Raw genomic sequence first — 20,405 nt, 5'->3', positions numbered from 1 at the left:
TGGTGCTTGGGTGACCTGGAAGTACATGACTTAAGTCACACCCACCAACTTCTGATCCTGTGCTCCTGACCCTTTGGCCCACAATCCTCCTTTCTAGTTTAGGAAAAGCAAATGCAACTGTTGTATGTCAAATTCATAAGGATATCACGTATAAAGTTGCTATATCAGTCAATGATCTATAGATGAAACAGGAAAATGTCTGTCTGTCTCTCTTCTCTCTCTCTCTCTCTCTCTCTCTCTCTCTCTCTCTCTCTCTCTCTCTCTCTCTCTCTCTCTCTTTCTGTGTGTGTGTGTGTGTGTGTGTGTGTAAGGTTGCTAGATAAACACTTAATTTTTTAAAAATTAGGCTTGTGTGATTGTTAGGAACTCTACATTCTAATGAATGAGTCCTGCTCAAGAAAAGGATTGCAGTTAAAAATCTCAAAGTGTTCTTCTGGGAAGAGTTCTTCTGTGGGTGGTCCTTAGGGCAGTCTGCTGAGCACTCCCTCTCGCTCAGGGAGTCTGACCTTTTTTAGTCAGGGCTTCACACACTGTGCAGGAAAGTCTGCTTTATAAAGAGTCCACTGATCTAATTCTCATCAGGAATTTCCAGGAAAAAAGTCCAACAAGTTATCTTGGCACTCCATGGCTTAGCCAAATTGTCATAAAATTAATCATTACATACACCAAAAAGGCATCTGTTCAACAAGTAGTTAAGCATCTGCTGCTCCCCAAAGCACTCTGATTTCACATTGTGCTAGAGTTAGCTGGTGGATAAGAAGAACTTATATGTGCTAGCTAGTCTTATGTCAACTTGACATGCAAACTAGGGGTGTCTAAAAGAAGGGGAACTTAAGTAAGAAAAAGCCTCCATAAGATCCAGATGCAGGGCATTTTCTTAATTAATGATTGATAGGGAGGGTCCAAAGCCATTGTGGGTGGTTGCGTCCTGGGGCTGGTGGTCCTAGGTTCTATAAGAAAGCAGGAGGTGCGAGCCATAGCCAGCAAGCCAGTAAGCAACACCCTCCATGGCCTCTGCATCAGTTCCTGCCTCCAGGTTTCTGCCCTGTCTGAGTTCCTGTCATGACATTTCTTTAAAAAAATGATGAACAGTGATATTCAAGTGTTAAGCCAAATAAACCCTTTCCTCCCCAATTTGCTTTTTGGTCATGGTGTTTGTCACAGCAAGAGTAACATTAACCTTGACACCATACGAAAACACAAGTCATATCCATGGGAAACTAATTAGAGAAAACAAATGGCAAATTATACCTTCTTCTTGCTTCTCCAAAGCCAGCACACCCAAAGCAGGACTCTCACTTTGGTACTGGTAAAATCTAGAAGTCCTTGTTCACAACTATTCCCGCAATAGTGGGAAACTAGAATTCTCTGATGTTTTTGTCCCCTGTTCCATGTCCCCATGCCCCATCCCTGCCATATGACTGCACGTTTCTAAATTCTTCATGTAGGTGTCAGGATCTCACTCTATTATGCTGCCCAGGCTGGTCTTTTTTAAAAATATTTTATTAATTTATTCATGTTACATCTCAATGGTTATCCCATCCCTTGTATCCTCCCATTCCTCCCTCCCTCCCATTTTCCCCTTACTCCCCTTCCCTATGACCGTGACTGAGAGGGATTACCTCCCCCTGTATATGCTCATAGGGTATCAAGTCTCTTCTTGGTAGCTTGCTATCCTTCCTCTGAGTGCCACCAGGTCTCCCCATCCAGGGGACATGGGGCACCAGAGTTCGTGTGAAAGTCAGACCCCACTCTCCACTCAACTGTGGAGAATGTCCTGTCCATTGGCTAGATCTGGGTAGGGGTTTGAAGTTTACTGCATGTATTGTCCTTGGCTGGTGCCATAGTTTGAGCAGGACCCCTGGGCCCAGATCTGCCTATTATAATGTTCTTCTTGAAGGTTTCTAGGACCCTCTGTATCCTTCTACTTTGCCCAGGCTGGTCTTGAATGTCTATGCTTAAATGGTCCTCCTGCCTCAGCCTCCCCAGTGTTAAACCACAGGTGTATATACCGCAGTGCCTGGCTTATCTTTAAATTACTGTGAAGCATTTGGTGAAAGCTTAGGATGACTATGTTGCTTAAATCTGTCTCCAGTCCTACCACCAATGCTGAAGACACCATGAAAGCTCATGCGAGATCAGAAGAGAAAGAACAAAATGAAAAACAATTAGTGTTTGTGTGAGTGTGCATGTGAATGTGGTGGGGGAGTGTGTGTGTGAGTGCATAAGAGCGCGTGAAGACTCTTTGGCAAGGTGCTTTAAGGTGCTTCTATTTTGATGTGTATTTTATATACAGGAACAGAGGCGTTGGGGGTAGAACCACACAGGATGGAGTTATGGGTAAGTGATGATATAGAATTGGGCAGAGGACATAACTGAGTTGCTGCTGGTGCTCAGGGGACCTGTCCAGGGCAGAGTTGAAGGAGAGATAAACCTGTTTTTTAGGATCCCAAGTGTGGGATTGGAACAGTCTTTTGAGAGAACAGGTGAGGTTAATCCACTAGAAGACCGACCACCTTGTGCAGGAGCTTAATTGTTGCCAGCTGAAAAGATCCCGTGAACAGACTTTGGAAGGAGATATATAAATGAGCCCAGAACAGGAGGCGGGGCTTTTTGGAGACTTGGGATAGTTTTAGCTGTTCATCGCTGCGCTTCGAAATGCTCCTAGAGAGAACCGCTAGAGGGAAGGCTTCGGGGCTCCGGCTCCTGCTGAGGTTCTGGGTTCTGGTTACTCTAGGTTCCAGCAGAAGAAATCCTGCATATTTGCCAGGAGAATCACTCCTCAGAACTGATATCCTTACAGTTTTGTTATTGTGTCCATTAATCCTCATTTCCTACTGTTTTGGTTAGTCAGTTTATAAGTGATGTATGCTCGGTCACTAAGTTGTTAATAAAATATATTGGTTAAGAAAATTGAGCATACACAGAGTGCTAATTGAAATGAAGCCCATCAACTTCAGATCCCAGGCCCTTGTATTTCTAGTCCTCACTCTTCCATTCCAGTGCTAATTGGAAAAGGCATGAATACAACTGTTAGATCTCAACTTCATGTGTCCAACTATAATGATACTGTATCAGCATGCACAAGGCCTTGGGTTTGCTCGGCAGCACTGCATAAACCACCGTGAGTGATGCCGTGTATGTGCCTGCAACTCTCAGGGGTAAAGGCAGAGGTCAAGGTCATTATCAGCTAGGCTGTGAATGTAATGCTGGCCTGGGATAAATGATATCCTGTGACGATGGTGATGATGGTGGTGGCGGTAGTGGTGGGAATGTAGAGTTGACCTTCATTCAGAACTTGCTTATTAGATGCTTACCTTGTGTGGCAAGCTCACAATGCTGACAGCGCCAAAAGGAGCCAGCTGGGAACCCTGCTGGGAAGGGATTTATCTGGTATCAACCTTTGTCTTTCCATCCAACTCCACCCATGTCCCCTCCCCTCAGTTTCAAATTGAGAGCCTCCTTTAATTACTGTTTCTCCTCTCTCTCTCTCTCTTTCTCTCTCTCTCTCTCTCTCTCTCTCTCTCTCTCTCTCTCTCTCTCTCTCTCTTTCTCTCTCTCTCCGTGTCTGTGTGTGTGTGTCTATGTCTTTCTATGTCTCCCTCCCTCCCTTTCATGCACAAATACACAAATACAACCTTCTGTGTCCATCTTTGTTTGTGTGTATATGGTGTCAGAGCTGACCACATCGTGTAGGATAACCAAGTAGGGACTGATCCCTGGGAGAAGCTAATTTCCCCTCTCAGGAGTCATTAGTTGTCTGTAATTCTTTATCTAGGGTGGGCCCCTGTGAGGCTTTTCTTCACTCCTCACTAGAATTAAATCAACCTCTGTACCACTTCACAAGCGTTCACCTTCACCCTGTGGTTGAGGGCCACCCCCTTCTAGGTTTTTCTCAGTTCCCTTATGTGATAGATTAAGGGAAGACTCCACCCAGAACAGCAAGTCTCCCAACTCCTTCCGCAGAACACCTAACCTAGAAACCCTGGGACTTGGACAAGGCATCATTTTTCCAGCCAGTGTTCTAGCCATGCCAGTGAGAGCAGCCTAAGGAAGGCTGGCGTTTTCATGCTGTGTGACTCGGTGCTGGCTTTATTAATGCAATATTCATATGAGGAAAGAAGCTCCAAACAGCTGCTGGCAGTTTTGCTCTGCAGTGTGCCCAGCAATCCCACAGCACCATGGCCTGTGGTTCTCAGCATTTTTTGTCTCTGAATATCTGTAACTGGCTGCATCACAGAGCAGAACCTTGCGGGCTTCTTCACAGGAAAGCCCATTTCCGGTCCTCAGAACCAAGGGAGTCATGCAAAGCTTCAACCCAGAGTCTTTCTCACTGGGATTGGCTCCAAATTCCATTGCCAAGTCAGCTTTTGTTTGCTAAATAGAGAGTTACCCTTGGAACACCAAGTGTGGTTGAGCATACCTGTAATACTAGTACTGGGAAGGCTGAGGCAGGAGGATGGCCAATATGAGGCCAGCCTAGGCTATGCAGCAAAACCCTGTCTCAAAAAAAAAAAAAAGTTCTTATGTTCTCTGAAGTCTTGATTAAGCAGATTCCTATGAACTACATTGTTTGTTGTTGTTTTTGTTGTTTTGTTTTGTTTTTTTCTTCCTAGTATCAGGTTAAGGCCTCGGTGAGAATGCATTTTAGAGGCCGGGCATGGTGGTGCACGCCTTTAGTCCCAGCACTTGGGAGGCAGAGGCAGGCAGATTGCTATGAATTTGAGGCCAGCCTTGTCTACAAAGCAAGTCTAGGACAGCCAAGGCTACACAGAGAGAGCCTGTCTCAAAAAACCAAAAAAGAAAAAGAAAAAGAATGTGTTTTAGGGTAAGGCCTTAAAAAAAAAAAATCTTCCTTTCTCCCCTAAAAGTTATTATGTGGTAAATGATTAGGAAAGAAGGAGTGAAATAATGAGGTGACTCAGACTGCAGTGGGAGAAGCTCACTTAGAAGCAGGGAACTTGGCTGTGGAACAGCACCGTTCTGTCCTGTGCTCTCCTCAGGATGATTCAGAACTAATCTGACAAATAGTAGGAAGTCTTCAAAAATCTAGAGGGTGAAATATTGCCTAGCAATGGGTCTCTGTCCTCTGAGCGAGCCTGCATCCTGCGTCCGGAGGTAGGCTCTGATTTTCTTATTCATTCTCACCACAGTTGGAATGGAAAAACTGAAATCATTGTCTAATGGTAAAAAGTGTCTTGTGGCTTGCAAGGTCCGTGGCAGCAGCAGGGACAGGCGCGGGCGGGCCTCTCTGTTCTCAGGCTTTTCGCTGCAGGCTAACTCTGGAAAATCGCTCTTGATTTGTTTGCTTTATTTATAAACACTTTCGGTTCCCGTTCATCTGTGTAGTAGGCATTACAGAAATGTATTTTTCCAATCTAAGGCTGGCCATTCTCTTGAGAAGGCATGGAGTCTCCAAATGGTCTTCAAAAACAGGCATTATAGGAAGCTACAAGGAAGGCTGAGGTAGGAGTGGATGAGCAGGGCTTTTGTATGTGGGGATGAGATACTGGATTTCCATGTTTCTTCTAAAAGTAAATAATAATAATAATAATAATAGTAGTAGTAGTAGTAGTAGTAGTAGTAGTAGTAATAATAATAATAATAATAATAATAATAATAATAATAATAATAATAATAATAATAATAATAAAAGGAGCAACACTGAAGGGGACAAAGGGAGAAGTGAAACACAGAAAACTGAGATGGGCTGAGCTCTTTCCATGTGCAGTGTAGTTGGAAGGTACCTTACCCAAACTGCCACACTTAGCCCCCACAGCAGCTGAGGACGGAGGCGCTGTTTCAGGGACTGTTCCCTCGCCCTCTTCCCTCCTGACAGAGTTCACTTCAAAGTACAATAGACACAGAAAGCTTGGGCTATATTTCACCAAGCAGTGCAGTTCTATATGAAGTCTGTTGTGCCGATTCAGAAAAAGCATCTTTCTCTAAGTGAAAAGATTGGAGGGAAAGACGGGCGGAGCAGGGGGGAGAGCAAGAAGAAGAAATGTACATAAGAGCTCTCTTGTAGAGACTGAGGAGATGGCCCAATGGCCAAGGGTGTCCCCAGCACCTAGGTAAAGGCCAGGCATGGCTGGGTGTGCCTGTAACCCCAGGGGTGTGGGGAGAGGGAAACAGAAAGGTCTGGGAGCTCCCTGGCTGGCATAGAAGAAATAACCTTCAAGTTCAGTGAGAGATCGTGTCTCAAAAAATAAAGTGGTGCATCCCTTTAATCCCAGTGCTTGGGCTGGAGAGATGGCTCAGAGGTTAAGAGCACTGGCTGCTCTTCCAAAGGTCCTGAGTTCAATTCCCAGCAACCACATGGTGGCTCACAACCATCTATAATGTGATATGATGCCCTCTTCTGACATGTAGGCAGAGCACTGTATACATAATAAATAAATAAATAAATATTTTTTTAAAAAAAAAAAATCCCAGTGCTTGGGAGACAGAGGCAGAGGCAGCGGAATCTCAGTTCGAAGCCAGCCTAGTCTATAAAGTGAGTTCTGGGAAAGCCAGGGCTATGCAGAGAAACCCTGTCTCAAAAACAACAACAGCAGCAACAACAAAACAGAGGAAAATAATGCCATGTGTGCACACACTACATATTTCACCACATGCATGCATGAGCAGTCCTCACAAGTTCCCTGCTTCCAACACACGAGGGCAATTGTATGACAGTGTCATGTCTGGAGCTGCTCCAACCATCTTGCAAGGAGGAAGAGGTGAGCAATCTGAGAAGCTGATGTCTTCGTCCTGAGGATAGAGAAGTGGATGATGGGAAGAGCTGGGCTCCTCACAACGTTGTCGTCATAGAGACCACCAATTCAGCCGCAGAATCACCTCCCTCTAGAGAGGGAAAACAGTTCCCTCCCTTCAGATGCTTTCGGTTGGCCCTTCTGTTAACTTGAAGCCAAAAACACTCTAACAGATACAGCATAGCTATTTCGTTCTATTCTACTAAATGTATTTCGTTAAGTAGGCCAGAAAATTAATCTACTGGTTGTGGCAGGAGAAATATAAACATAGTTATTTTATAATCTATCTAAAATAATCTTGTTGTTGTTGTTGTTGTTGTTGTTGTTGTTGTTGTTGAAGTCCTTCAGTTTCTAACTTAGGCATTTCTTCCTCGACGTTCTTCACGCATAGATGATAAACATTTTGGCCCATCAAATGACCGTGTAACCCAGATGGTGACTTGGCTAGCTGTTCTCATGTCTTGCAGCCCAGGAGCTAAGTCTCATGGGATCCTCAAGCACTAACCTCGTAATTTGGCCCGTGCCGTTTCCAGCAGAAGGTGGAGATGAGTTCACACGCTACGGTCCTGAACCATGAGGGGCACCTTGTGCTCGCGGTTGCCGACCGTGGTGATGATGCCGGTTTGCAGTTCAGGATGATCCTCCTCTGCATGGTTCCTAGCAAAGCCGTCGTCAGTCAATGTCTCCTTGCTGAGATGTGGTACACTGTTTGAAGATCTCAAAGCAGCAGAGCTAGAGGTATAGTCATAGACTCGCTCTAATCTTGACTGTAGTCAAGGTTCCTGTCACCTACACATGTGTGTTTATTATGCATCAAAAAGGCGATTTTACAACCAGGTGTGGTGGCGCACGCCTTTAATCCCAGCACTCGGGAGGCAGAGGCAGGTGGATCGCTGTGAGTTCGAGGTCAGCCTGGTCTACAAAAGGAGTCCAGGACAGCTAAGGCTACACAGAGAAACCCTGTCTCGGAAAAAAAAAAAAAGTCAATTTTACAAGATAATTTTTAGAAATAAAAGTAAATTTATTCCGTTAGAAATGGCTCCTAGTCAGCTGTCAGCATTAATTAGTCCAAACTGATTTTTTTTCCCCTCTCCAATTCCTATTAAGAAAGAAAGATGCCTTCAGCTATTACTAAACTGAGGAAAACAGTGGGAAGATGAGAGAGGGAAAATACATTGATCTTACAACTATGTCCAATAATAGTGTGGGGCCTTGACAGGAGGATGAGAAAACCATAGTTTCACAATTGTAGTCTCTGATCTGCCCAGGCCTTTCTCAGAATCTTTTTATCCTATGAATCAAAGCCATTTCCTTGGTTAGAAAAAAAGAAATCTATGATCATGTCTATTCAGGGAGAAAGAGGTTTGTTTGTTTGTTTGTTTTTGACAAATTGTAGTTACTTTCTTAAGAAGAACCCTCAAAAAACTAGGCATGGAAGGACACTACCTTCATATCATAAAAGCCATACATGGAAGATGCAGGGATGACATGTCTCAGTTACATTTCTGTTGCTGCGATCAAGGACCATGACCAAGGCAAGCTACAGAAGGAATGGTTTATTTGGGACTTATGGCTCCAAAGGGAGACTAGTTCATCACCATCACGGCAGGGAGCCAGGCAGCGGGCAGGTGACAGAGCAGCAGTTGAGAGCTCACATCTCAATCCACACAGGGAGCAGAGAGCACACTGGAAACCGGTACAAGTCTTTTGAATCCTCAAAGCCTACCCTCGACAACACACTTGTTCCAGCAATACCATACTCTTAATCCTTCCCAAAGAGTTCCATCGATTGAGGACTAAGTATTCAAACATAGGAGCTTATGGGAGCCATTGTCGTTTAAACCACCACAACATCACAGTCAACAATGAAAGACTGAAAGTATTTCCTTTAACATCAAGAATAAGATATGAAGCCGGACATGGTGGCACACGCCTGTATTCCCAGCACTTGGGAGGCAGAGACAAGCGGATCTCTGTCAGTTCAAGGCCAGCCTGGTCTACAAAGTGAGTCCAGAACATTCAAGGCTACACAGAAAACCCTGTCTCGAAAAGACCCCAAAAGAACAAGATATGAATTTTCATTTTCACCCCTTCTGTTTACCTGGTACTACATGTAATAAAGTAATCAGGCAAGAAAAAGAAATAAAAGCATCCAACTGAAAAGAATAAAACCATCTCTGTAGATGACAGTACCCTATATGCAGAAAAGCCTAAAGATTTCTTCTCTTTTCCTTCACCATCTTGCGCCCTATCTTCTCATGAGACTTTTAGAATCAAGCAATTCCTGGCCAAGAAGGCAAAATTGTCCTGTTCATCAGTGGATTCAGATGAAAACTGTTAACAAAATCAGGTACAGCTCTAAGAGAAGGCTCTGGAAGAGAGCGAAGCCGGGTCTGTAAGGATTCACACAGTGGCAAGACCGAGGGTTTATCTGAATCATGGTCATCAACTGATCCTACCAAATGGAGTTCAGCATTTTAACCTGGACATTTGTTCAAGTCAAAATTGGGGGTGTGGTTTGTACAGTAATAAAATATAGAGCCTCTCCAAACAAACAAACAAACAAACAAGAAAGTCACACATACACACACCCCAAAACAAAAAAAAATTCAGCAAAGTTGCAAGATGCAAAATTTACAAAAATAAAAAACCATCTGTATTTTTTACCTTTTTATTTTTAGACAGGGTTTCTATGTTGTAGCCTTGGCTACCCTGGACTAGCTTTGTAGACTAGCTAGGCTGGCCTCGAACTCACAGCGATCTGCCTGCCTTTGCCTCCCTGAGTGCTGGGATTACAGACGTGTGCCTCCACGCCTGGCTCCTGTGTTTTTAAACTTTAACAATGACTATTCCAAAAAGGAAAAATTTTAAAACAAAATAAATTCACAGTAGCATAAATAAGAGAGTAAAACAAGAAAATAAAAATTATTTTTGCACTGGAAACTATAAGACATTGGTTAAAAACACCAATAAATGGAAACATAACCCATGTTTATGGAGTTGAAGGCTTAATACTTATTAAAAGGTCCACAATACTCAAGATGATCTGCTGATTCTATTAAAATCACAGTGGCATTTTGGGCAGAAATAGGAAATTCCAGCCTAAATGTGTATAGAATCTCAAGGAGCTTTAAATAGCCAAAACAATATGGAAATTGAAAGAAACAAAACACAGAGGTCTCCCATTCCTGACCTTAGATGACCACAAAGCTATGGTGCCTAAATCTGTGTGATACTGACATAAAAACAGACACAGCCCATCAACTCGATCATATAACACATAAACTCTCACCTATGATCAGAAGACTTTGCAACAAAATCCAAAACTCTTTTGTAAAGAAAGAAAAAAAAGCCATTTTAACAAAAGGTGTTGGGAAAACTGTATATCTGCATTAAAATAACAACAACAAAACAAGCAACTTCTCCCTTCCACTTGCAAATGATGAGACCTTGAACAAACTATTTCCTACTAAATCATTTTCAAAAGAAAATACAGTATGTGTGTTGTGGTTAATATGATCAACTTGACTAGGTCTAGCGTTGCCTTGGAGACAAGCATCCCTTGTATCTAAAAGGGATTGATGCTTAGGTTAGCCTCTAGGCATGCCTGTGGCAGCTTGCTTAGCTTAATTGAGATGCAAGGAACCGCCCACTGAGAGTGTCAGTGTTTGCTAGACTGTATAAAACGCAGAAAGAGGGCTGAGTACATCATCCATCCCCTGTCCCCTGACTATGGGAGCAATGTGCCCAGCTCCTGCTGTTGGCTCCCCCCCCCTCCCCCCGCTGTGGCGGACTGTGTACTTGAACTGTGAGTCAAAATAAAGTTTTTATACCACAAGTAGCTTTTGTCAGGGTATTTTATCACAGAACAGGAAAAGAAACCAAGAGAACTTGTCTCAGAAGACTGGTGGGGAAAAAAAAAGCAAGTATTTAACGTCAGAGTAAATGCCATCTAAGTTGGGTCCAATTTGTATTCCTGGTTATCACCTGGGTGATTCTCCATAGCCTTTTAAAAACAATGTTGCTCATAAAACATCTATACACATACATTTATAACAAGACTATTAAAAAGCCGGCTCTCAAAGACATGTCTCGGTGCACATACAGCAGTAACCAAAAAGTAGAAGCAGCCAATGTCTGTGGACAGCGGCAGGGATAACAGAAAGCGGATTACAGACAAGGAATGCTCTTCAGTCTTTAAGTGATGGATGCTCTAAAACAGGGGTGAGCACTGAGGACACTATACCAAGGGACATAAGCCAGTTACAGAAACAAGACAGACACTGCATGATCCATTAACATGAGATAGCAAGAACAGTCAAATTCGTAGAGACAGAATGGTGGCTCCCAGGGCTTGGGTAGAAAGAAGAATGGCCAGTTACTGTTAATGGACATACATATGCTACTGCACATTTGTGGAGGACAGAAGAGGATTTGCAGGTGATTCGTTCCTTACACCAAGGAATGGGAGTTGGGTCATTAGGTTCAGTGGCAGTCACCTTTATCCTGAGCCACACTGCCAGCCCCCACACCCATCCTGGAATTGAACTTCTAAACATGCATTAAGACAAATGCAGGCGCGCGTGCACACACACACACACACACACACACACCACAGAACCCACACTCAACATCACAGAGAGAGAGAGAGAGAGAGAGAGAGAGAGAGAGAGAGAGAGAGAGAGAGAGAATGATGATGATGATGGTGATGATGGTGATGGTGACCGTAGCTCTCAGCTGTGTATTCTAGCAAGTCTGGGCAGTACACTTTTTGTTTTAGACTCCTGTCTTGCTAGTCTCATTGGAAATAAATAGTCTTCATATCAGTGGAGAGTCGCGATAATGAGGGTTTATTGGGTTCACTGAAACGGTCGTGTTCTTTACGTGCTTAGAACGTTTTTGGCTGCAGATGTGTCACCAGATAGAGCTCTGTGAAGGATTCTCTGTAGACAGCTTCTCGGCACAAGGCTTTCATTCTCCTGAGAACACGCTCCAGTGTCCACATGGTTCTTAAGAAGACACTGACCTCTTTGAAAGCAGAGCCGAGAGGTCCAGTGAACTGGGGCTGGCTTGTGCTTGCACAAATTCTTTTCAACTCTGGTTCTCAGAAAGGCTAAATGAAAAGAGTCGTTGGAAGATTCAAAATAGAATCTGTCACATTCCGATCCTGTGAGACAATGCATGGTCTTGCAGAGGCATTAAAAAGGAAGACAGATAATCTAGGGCTCTGTTTAATGTGATTTATGAGCTTCTAAAAACTCAAAGACTATGAAAACAATTCCATCTAAGAATTTATTGATGTATGCATCTACCCTCTTGGACACTGTTAAACTGAAAATAACAGTTAAATCCTGGGCTACAGGTGACTGCAGGAGGGAGGGAGCAGTCCTTCTAGCCAGTCTGGAACAGTCTGGATTTAAAGATTGTTGTCAGGTGGGTGTGGTGGCACACACCTTTAATCACAGCACTTGGGAGGCAGAGGCAGGCAGTTCTCTGTGAGTTCAAGGCCAGCCTGGTCTACAAAGTGAGTTCAGAACAGGCAGGGCTACACACAGAGAAACTCTGTCTCAACAAGCAAAATCATAAAATAAAATCAAGATTGTTGTCTTTCAACTCCTTTTGCCTAAGAGGTGCAGTAGCATTTTCAGGGGCTTTCAGATGGCCCAGAGCTTCCTGCTGGCTTCTTTGGTACACACCAGTGAAAATTGCCCATAAGAATCAAGGTCATTTCTTGACCTCTAGAGTTCTCAGTGGGTTTTCTTCAAGGCAGCTGCCTTCTTCCAGGCCACTTATAAATTAGCTGTGTGTTTTCTGGGATCAGCCACATCCTCAGAAAACCGACCGCAGCTCATCCAAGAAACCTGACCCCCATCCTTCCTTCTTCACAGACAGCTGTGTGGAAGGTTCCGGAGCAATAACTCACACAGAGGCTCCTCTGTGGCCCCAAATTTGGACACGTTTTTGCTTGAATATTCACTGGTTTCAGCAATTTGGAAAACACAGGAAAAGCACTCCTAATTCCATGGGGTTAAAGATCCTCTCCAAACCAAAGCTTAAGCGTTAGCTGACTCAGGAAAAGGACTCTGGGATAAACCTAGTGTCCTGAGGTCACTTCTGTCGGTGCCTCCTCTTCACGTCACTCATCTCCCTTGGGTGACTCTTTAATAGTGTCATTTTCCAGGATCTAATGTGAATTCTCTGTCAGTAGCCCAAGTTAAAGACTCTAGAGAAACCTGAAAATTCCTGTGCTGCTTCCCAGTATAAATGAAATGTAAGAGCAAATAGGATGTAACTGTGTGTGTGAACACAGCTGGGTGTGGTGGTGCATTGCTTTTAACTCCAGCACTCAGGACGCAGAGGCAGGCAGATCTCTTAGTTCAAGGCCAGCAAGAGAAGGCAACATTAAAGTGCCAGACAGCTGAGGCCAAGCTAGTGAAACTCTATTGGGAGGGAGGGAGGGAGGGAGGGAGGGAGGGAGGGACAGGGAGGGAGACAGACAGAGAGAGACAGAGACACAGAGACAGAGAGAGATAGAGACAGAGACAGAGAGAGACAGAGACAGAGACAGAGACAGAGACACAGAGAGACAGAGAGAGACAGAGAGAGAGAGAAAGAGAGAGAGAGAGAGATCAGAAGGAAGTGATGCACTGTTGAGATAAGGAGAGAAAAAGCCCAGATTGGAGTCACACATCTATAACCCCAAGGACGATCAGGAGTACAAGCCCAGACTCATAATTGGTGAGCTTGAGGCCGGCTTTTCTTGCAACTGGGTAAGGCATTATTTCTTGGAAAGAGGACATGGAGGGCACATCTGATGTCTGACTCAAGTGACCACTAGTAGGACTCTACCTTGAGACAGTTAGTCAGTTAGTTAGTTACAGGTTGTATCTCAGGATTATGAGTTTCAGGACTGGAGAGATGGCTCTGTGGTTAAGAGCGCTGGCTGTTCTTCCAGAGGACCCGAGTTCAGTTTCTAGCTCTCATGTCTGAGAGTTAATAACAGCCCGTAACTCCAACTCTAGGGAATCCAACACCCTCTGCTGCCCCCACAGGTGCCACACAGACATGCCAGACACTTAGACACATAGCCATAAATAAAAGTAAAATACATGCTAACATAATGAGTTTCCTTTCTCTGACTACAAACCTTTGCTCTCTACTATTGTCCTCTCTCTCTCTCTCTCTCTCTCTCTCTCTCTCTCTCTCTCTCTCTCTCTCTCTCTCTCGCACACGCACACACACACACACACACACACACACACACAGAGCTCTCATTTTTCCCTCTTTATTGTGGGTTGAACCTAGGGTCCCATACTGGGACAAATGCCTCTTCCCTACTTTTTGTTTAAGGGACCCCCACACTCCCCTCTGCAGTAGCTGAGCTAATTTGCACTGTCACCAGCAGATGAATGAATGAGTGGCAACAAAAAGGCCTAAAGGAGGGCACAATGGAGTACCTGCTGAACTCTGTAGAACTGGCAGGAAGATGAAAATTTAAAATGTGGTAGTCAAGAGAAAGGTAATACCATGCTGTATATATTCCGCTTTGATTGAAGAAAATAATTACAAATTATCAGGGCTGCCTCAGAGGTTAAGAACAAGTACTGCTCTTTCCGAGGATGCTCATGTTTACCTGTAACTCTATCTCCAGGAGATCTGACATCCCTTTCTGGCCTTCAAGGGCACCATAGTCACATGTACAAAACCACACACATAAAGATAATTAAAAATAAACGCGGGGGTATGGAGAGGTGGCTCAGCAGTTAAGAGCGCTTACTGTCCTTCTAGAGGACCTGAGTTTACCTCCCAGCACCTGCTCACAACCTCCTGTAATTCCTGTTCCACGTGATATAACCCCCTCTTCTGACCCCTGTGGGTACAAGCACACAGGTAGCACACACTGCGACAAGACACACCACACACACACACACACACACACACAGATAATGAATAATAAAATTTTAAAAATTATAAATAATTTAAAAATCATATATCCTACTTTCCCTTAAAGATTATTATTTTAGGGCTGGATGTGGTGGTGCATGCCTTTAATCCCAGCACTTCAGAGGCAGAGGCAGAGGCAGGTGGATCCCTGTGAATTCGAGGCTACCCTGGTCTACAAAGCGAGTCCAGGACAGCCAGGGCCACACAGAGAAACTATGTCTGGATGTCTGGCAATGGTGGTGGAGGGGGGGAGGACAAAACAAACAAAAACACAACTCTTATTGTAATGGGCTGAGGAATCTTAATTGTGTTCTTCAGAGTCCTTTCCGTGTCCCAGGGCAGTCACTGCACCAGACTCGAGGCAGATACTTCCCACGTCCAAAAGAAATACACAATCCTCCTTTGAAATCCCAGTAGCTGTTTAACCATAAACAATTTACTAATAACTGCATTTTGCTAGAGCCTGACGGTCACTTATTCTTCATTCGTTCTCTTTCTCTTTTTCTTTTGAAGTAATTTTTAAACGATCCTGCTCTTTAAACTTGAAAGTCAGCCCAAATGCCAATGGTGTGCATATATTGGCTCTGGCCTTTCACCTGTGAGCAGACATGTGCGCACTGAGCCCCCAACAGTTAACCTAACATACTTCACCCCCGAGTTGAAAGGTCCTGATGAGATCTCAAGACTCTGAAAATCCACGCAACTCAAAATAAGTCAGCAATACAGAAATCCATAAACCTCTTCCCAGAGCTAGAGTTATGCTCCCAAGTCAGCTCCTGTGTGCTTGTTCTTGCTGCTAGATCCTTAGCTGCCATCCCTGTGCTCCTGGACAGAAGGAAAGTGTGACACTTGACTTGGGTGACTTTGGCCAATGAAGAAAGTGTCATCTTTGGGACAGTGATTGTTCTGACTCAGTTGAGCAGGACTGAATTCCCGAGTGGAACTGGAGTTGGCAAGAACTCCCCTGGGGACTTCAGCTGTCTGGACCAACAAATCTGAGGAGCAAGGCTTTGAACAAGAATCATGTCAAGCTGACCCTGCAGAGCAGCAGGCAGTTCATCACATGAAAGAGTGAGTGCTCTCTCTAAACAAATGGGCCTACAGTATACTGTTGGCCCAGTGAGTCGCTCTCGGAAGTTAGGACGAGTGTCACATGGCTGGGAAAGCTTAGTTATTGCCAAAATAATGCTGTGTGCTTTTTATGTCACACACAAAATTACAAATGTAAACTAGATGAGCTGAGTACTTGGATGACTAAGACAAGGAGATTTCAAATTTGAGGCCCACTAAGCTACAGAGTAAGACCCTGACCGAACCCCGAACACCACACACACACACACACACACACACACACACACACACACACACGGGCAAATAAATGTGGCTCAGCCATAGAAAGAAATAGTTTCTTTTCAGCATCTAAAAGTGTCAGATGGTGCTGAGTGTGGTGGCTCATACCTGTAACGCCAGGGAGGCAGAGGCAGGCGGATCTCTGTGAGTTCGAGGCCAGCCTGGTTTACAAAGTGAATCCTGGACAGCCAAAGCTAGAAAGAGGAACCCTGTTCTGACAAAAACAAAAACAAAAACAAAAAACAGAAAAAAAAACCCCAAAATCCAAACAAACAAACAAAAACTTCAGATGGTAAAAGGAGAGGACTATAGACGCAGGACATAATTAATAAAAGAATCTGGTGAAAATACTACAGGCTATCACAGATCTCTCAACATTCTTTTTTTTTCCATTAATTTATTTATTTCATCACTTTCCAGCCTGATTGCAGCCCCCCTCTCCTCTCAGTCCCACCCTTGTACCCCCTTCCTCATGAGGACCAGCCCATACTGGCACAAGTCTCAACAGGACTAGGCTCATCCCCTCCCACTGAAGCCAGACAAGGCAGCCCAGCTAGGAGAAAGGGAGCTAAAGGTAGGCCACAGAGTCAGAAGACAGCCTCTACTCATATTGTTGGGGAACCCACATGTTGACCAAGCTGTGCATATGTGTAAGATGTCCAGGTCCAGCCCATGTATGCTTTTTGGTTGGTGGTTCAGTCTCTGTGAGAGCCCATTGGCCCAGGTTACTTGACCCTGTAGGTCTTCTTGTGGTGTCCTTGGAATAGTCCTCCTGAGCCTGTGTTATTCCCTAAATCCTCCCTGCCAGATCCCTGAGTCTTTTAAGGAACTGGAGGAACCTGGCAGACAACTTGCACCAACTACTCCCCACTGAAGTTACATGAGTGCCACCTAGTGTCACTTGATGGAACTGAAGGGGGCCATTTCTTCAAAGGAAACTGAAGCTTTGGAGCAGAGAGAATTTTAAGTAAGGCCACAGGTGAGTCTGATTTGGAACCATCCTAGATCTGGGCATCAGGTGGCCTGACCCAGAGTCTCCCCACCTGGAAATATGGTCAAGGCTTTGGACATCAAGATTCCCAACAGCAGAACTGTTTGAAAAAGGAAGCCCAAATCTCCCAGAGCCTCGCCATCCCCCACCCCTCAACAGACTGAAACAATATTTGCAGGCTCTTAAAGTCTTTGAGTCACGTGAATGTCAGAGAAGGGAATGTCTGGGTCCCCATAGGCACTGTGTCTGCTCCTCTTTATGACAACTGTCCCGAAACCAGCTGCACATGTAATCAACTTAGTCCTACACCCAGCTGCTCTGATTCAAAATCATCAACCTTAACTCTGAGGCATCCCGAGTCACTGACTAACTAGAGCTTGCTGCCTTCAGCCAGCAAGATGTGGGTCCAACACCATCCGGAGAGCGGTTGCGCAGAAGGATCCAATGGAACCAGTTAAGTGCTCTCCAGTTTTCCAGACAGGATTGCGGCTTCAAGGTTACTTTCTGCGGGTGGTTCTCCATATGGTCTGCACATTAGAAATCGCCTAAGGAAGCTTTAAACCGCACTTGGGCGGTGGGTGTTTTCCTGTTGTTTCAGCTCCCTCCATTATTCAGATGTATGGAGGGCTGGAAAAGGAGCTAACAATCTACAGATGACTTCAAGGCTCTCTTACGGCCCATATGAAAACCATTTACAAAGAAGCGCACATAAAAGTCAAAGGGATAAGGCCAGGTGTAGCACATTCTGCCAATGACAGCCCTCTGGAGGCTGAGGCAAGTGGGTCTCTGTGAGTTCGAGGCTAGCTTGGTTTATGTAGTGAGTTCTAGGACAGCCAGGCCCTATAAAGTGAGACCCTGTCTCAAAAAAAAAAAAAAAAAAAAAAAAAAAGTAAAAGAAATAGGTAATAAAGTAAATAATAGAGAAGAAGAAACATGAGACCTAAGAGAAGAGGAAATGTTGTGAGACACAACGTATGCGTAATGCCACTCATGTGTACATGGTTCACATTTTCTTTCCTAGTTTTACTTTCTTGACTCCTCTACTCATATGTCCACCCAGAGACACAATAATAGGCAGGCCTTCATGCTCCAGAAGGATCCCTTGACACTTCCCTGAGGAAGTTAACAATTGAGGTGAGGAGAACAGTGGGTAACTAGACACTCTGTGTACTTAGGTCGGGGACTATGTGGAGTAAGGAGACTCTCTCAAGGCAGAGGACAGACACATCAAGTACAAAGGTTATGTGTTAAGACACAGAATTTTCTCGAGGGACAAAAGGAAGGCAGGGTGAGGAGGAATGAAAAGGGATTAGAATGCTTTGGAGGGTCCCCAACCAAAAAGGGCCTGGCCCACCCACTTCCATATACCAGACACCGCGTGCCACTGTCTCTCCCAGTTGGCTTGCCTGCCATGCTCCAGGGAGGCATCTCTTCATTAATATCAGAGACATAATGATAGCCTTAAGATTTATAACTGGTTTTCCAAAACTTCCTGGTTTTTTTTTCCCTAAAAGGAGCTTCCTAATATTTTATCCCCATTACAAATCCAATACATGCTTATTGGTGAAATATTTTAATCAATTTATAAACATACAAAGTGAAAGTTCTCTTAAATCACACTCATCAAAGTTAGCAATATCAAGTATATTCTTTTGTTGTTCTTTTGAGACAGGGGGTCACTATATAGCCTTGGTTGGCCAGGGAGTCACTATGTAGATCAGGCTGACCTTGCACTCGGAGATCCGCCTGCCTCTGCCTCCCAAGTGCCAGAATCAAAGGCCACCACACCCAGGCAACCAAACATATTGTCTCAGACCTTTCTGTGTGCATGTACAACTTTGAGAGAGAATGGAGGTGTACTAGACATGCTATTTTATAACTTGCTTTTTAAATTTTTCATATATTAAAATCATCTTTCCACACCAGCTCCAGCTTATTTTGTTTTAACAACAACTTAGCATTTCATTGGATAGACGGAACATTCAATGGTGGACGACTAGAATGGCCAGTTTTGTTGTTTTATTTTTACCCATTGCAAGCAATGCACAAGCATCTTTGTATACACTCTTGCCCATTCGTGCAAATACTCCAGATAGTCAACAGGATACATTGTTAGAATAGAATGCTTCAGGGGTGTGTAGCTAAAGTTTTGAAAATATTTCCAATTTTCTGTTCCCAAAAGGGTGACCAACTCACTCCCTTTTCTGTTCCTTTTTGTCGCACAGAAATGAGCAGAATCAGAGTTTTTCAGAATTTGGATCTTTGGATGTTTACCCATGTTCTGACCTCTACAGTTTGCTTGCAATTGTCTCATATACTCCTTTTCTGTCACACTTCCTTCCATTCTGAACCAGATCTCCCCAGGGCCGTTATCTGGGCCATCCAATTATCCCTCACCTGTGTCTCATAATTAACTGGGAACTGCATCTTTCATAATCTTTCTCTGTTTATAGCCTTTCCCACTTTACTTTTCTTTCTGCTCTGTGACCATCACCCTAGTTCAGGATCATCATCATCATCATCATCACAACAACAACAACAACTATGAGTGTGTGTGCCTGAGTGTGTGTGTGTGTGCCTGCGTGTATGTAAGTATGTGCATCATGTGTGGCTGTAGAGGCTGGAAGAAGGCATCATATCCCCTGGAACAGGAGTTACAATTGTGAGCCACCACCAGGTGCTGGAAATTGAACCCAGGTCCTCTGGATGAGCTTAACTTCTGAATCATCTCTCCAGCCCCATAGTTTAGGATCTTATTACTTCCTACCCAGCATCGTTGGCTCTGTTGACTTACACATTCAATCTAACATAGACTTACTCCCATATTCATATTAGTAAAAATCTCCTTTAGCTCTATGGAGGAATGCTTCTTTGCGGGCAAGAGAGACTTCTATCCCCCACACCAGAATACCTGGCACTTAAGTGCACTTGACCGTGTCATGCAATATCTGAAGTTCTTTCTATCCCCTGTCTTTGGTTTCCAAATAGGCTTGGAGGTAAGGAGGTTTCCATTTGGAGAAAATGCTATGGTTACGGGTTAGCTAGCACCTCATAAGACATTGAAACGACTGTGGCTGGGAAAAGTATAATCATTATGTTATATACAAATAGAAGCCTCACTTCAGCTGATAGATTATCATTCGATGTTGTACAAATGCATCTGAAAATATTTTCACTGAAATAACTCAATCATGTTTATGCCAATAATATATCATGGCAGGGGATGTTATTTTCCTTGAAGTTATAAAATATGGCCCTGGATTTTGTAGAAGAATTTTAATCCAGTAATATGGCTGCTCTGATCACATCCAAAGATCCTTTAGGTCTTTGAAATCTAGCTGGAATGACATACCTTTAATCCCTGT

Source organism: Acomys russatus, chromosome 8, assembly GCF_903995435.1.
Source record: "Acomys russatus chromosome 8, mAcoRus1.1, whole genome shotgun sequence".
NCBI classification, from domain to species: Eukaryota; Metazoa; Chordata; class Mammalia; order Rodentia; family Muridae; genus Acomys; species Acomys russatus.
Note: the sequence above shows the minus strand (reverse complement) of the source record.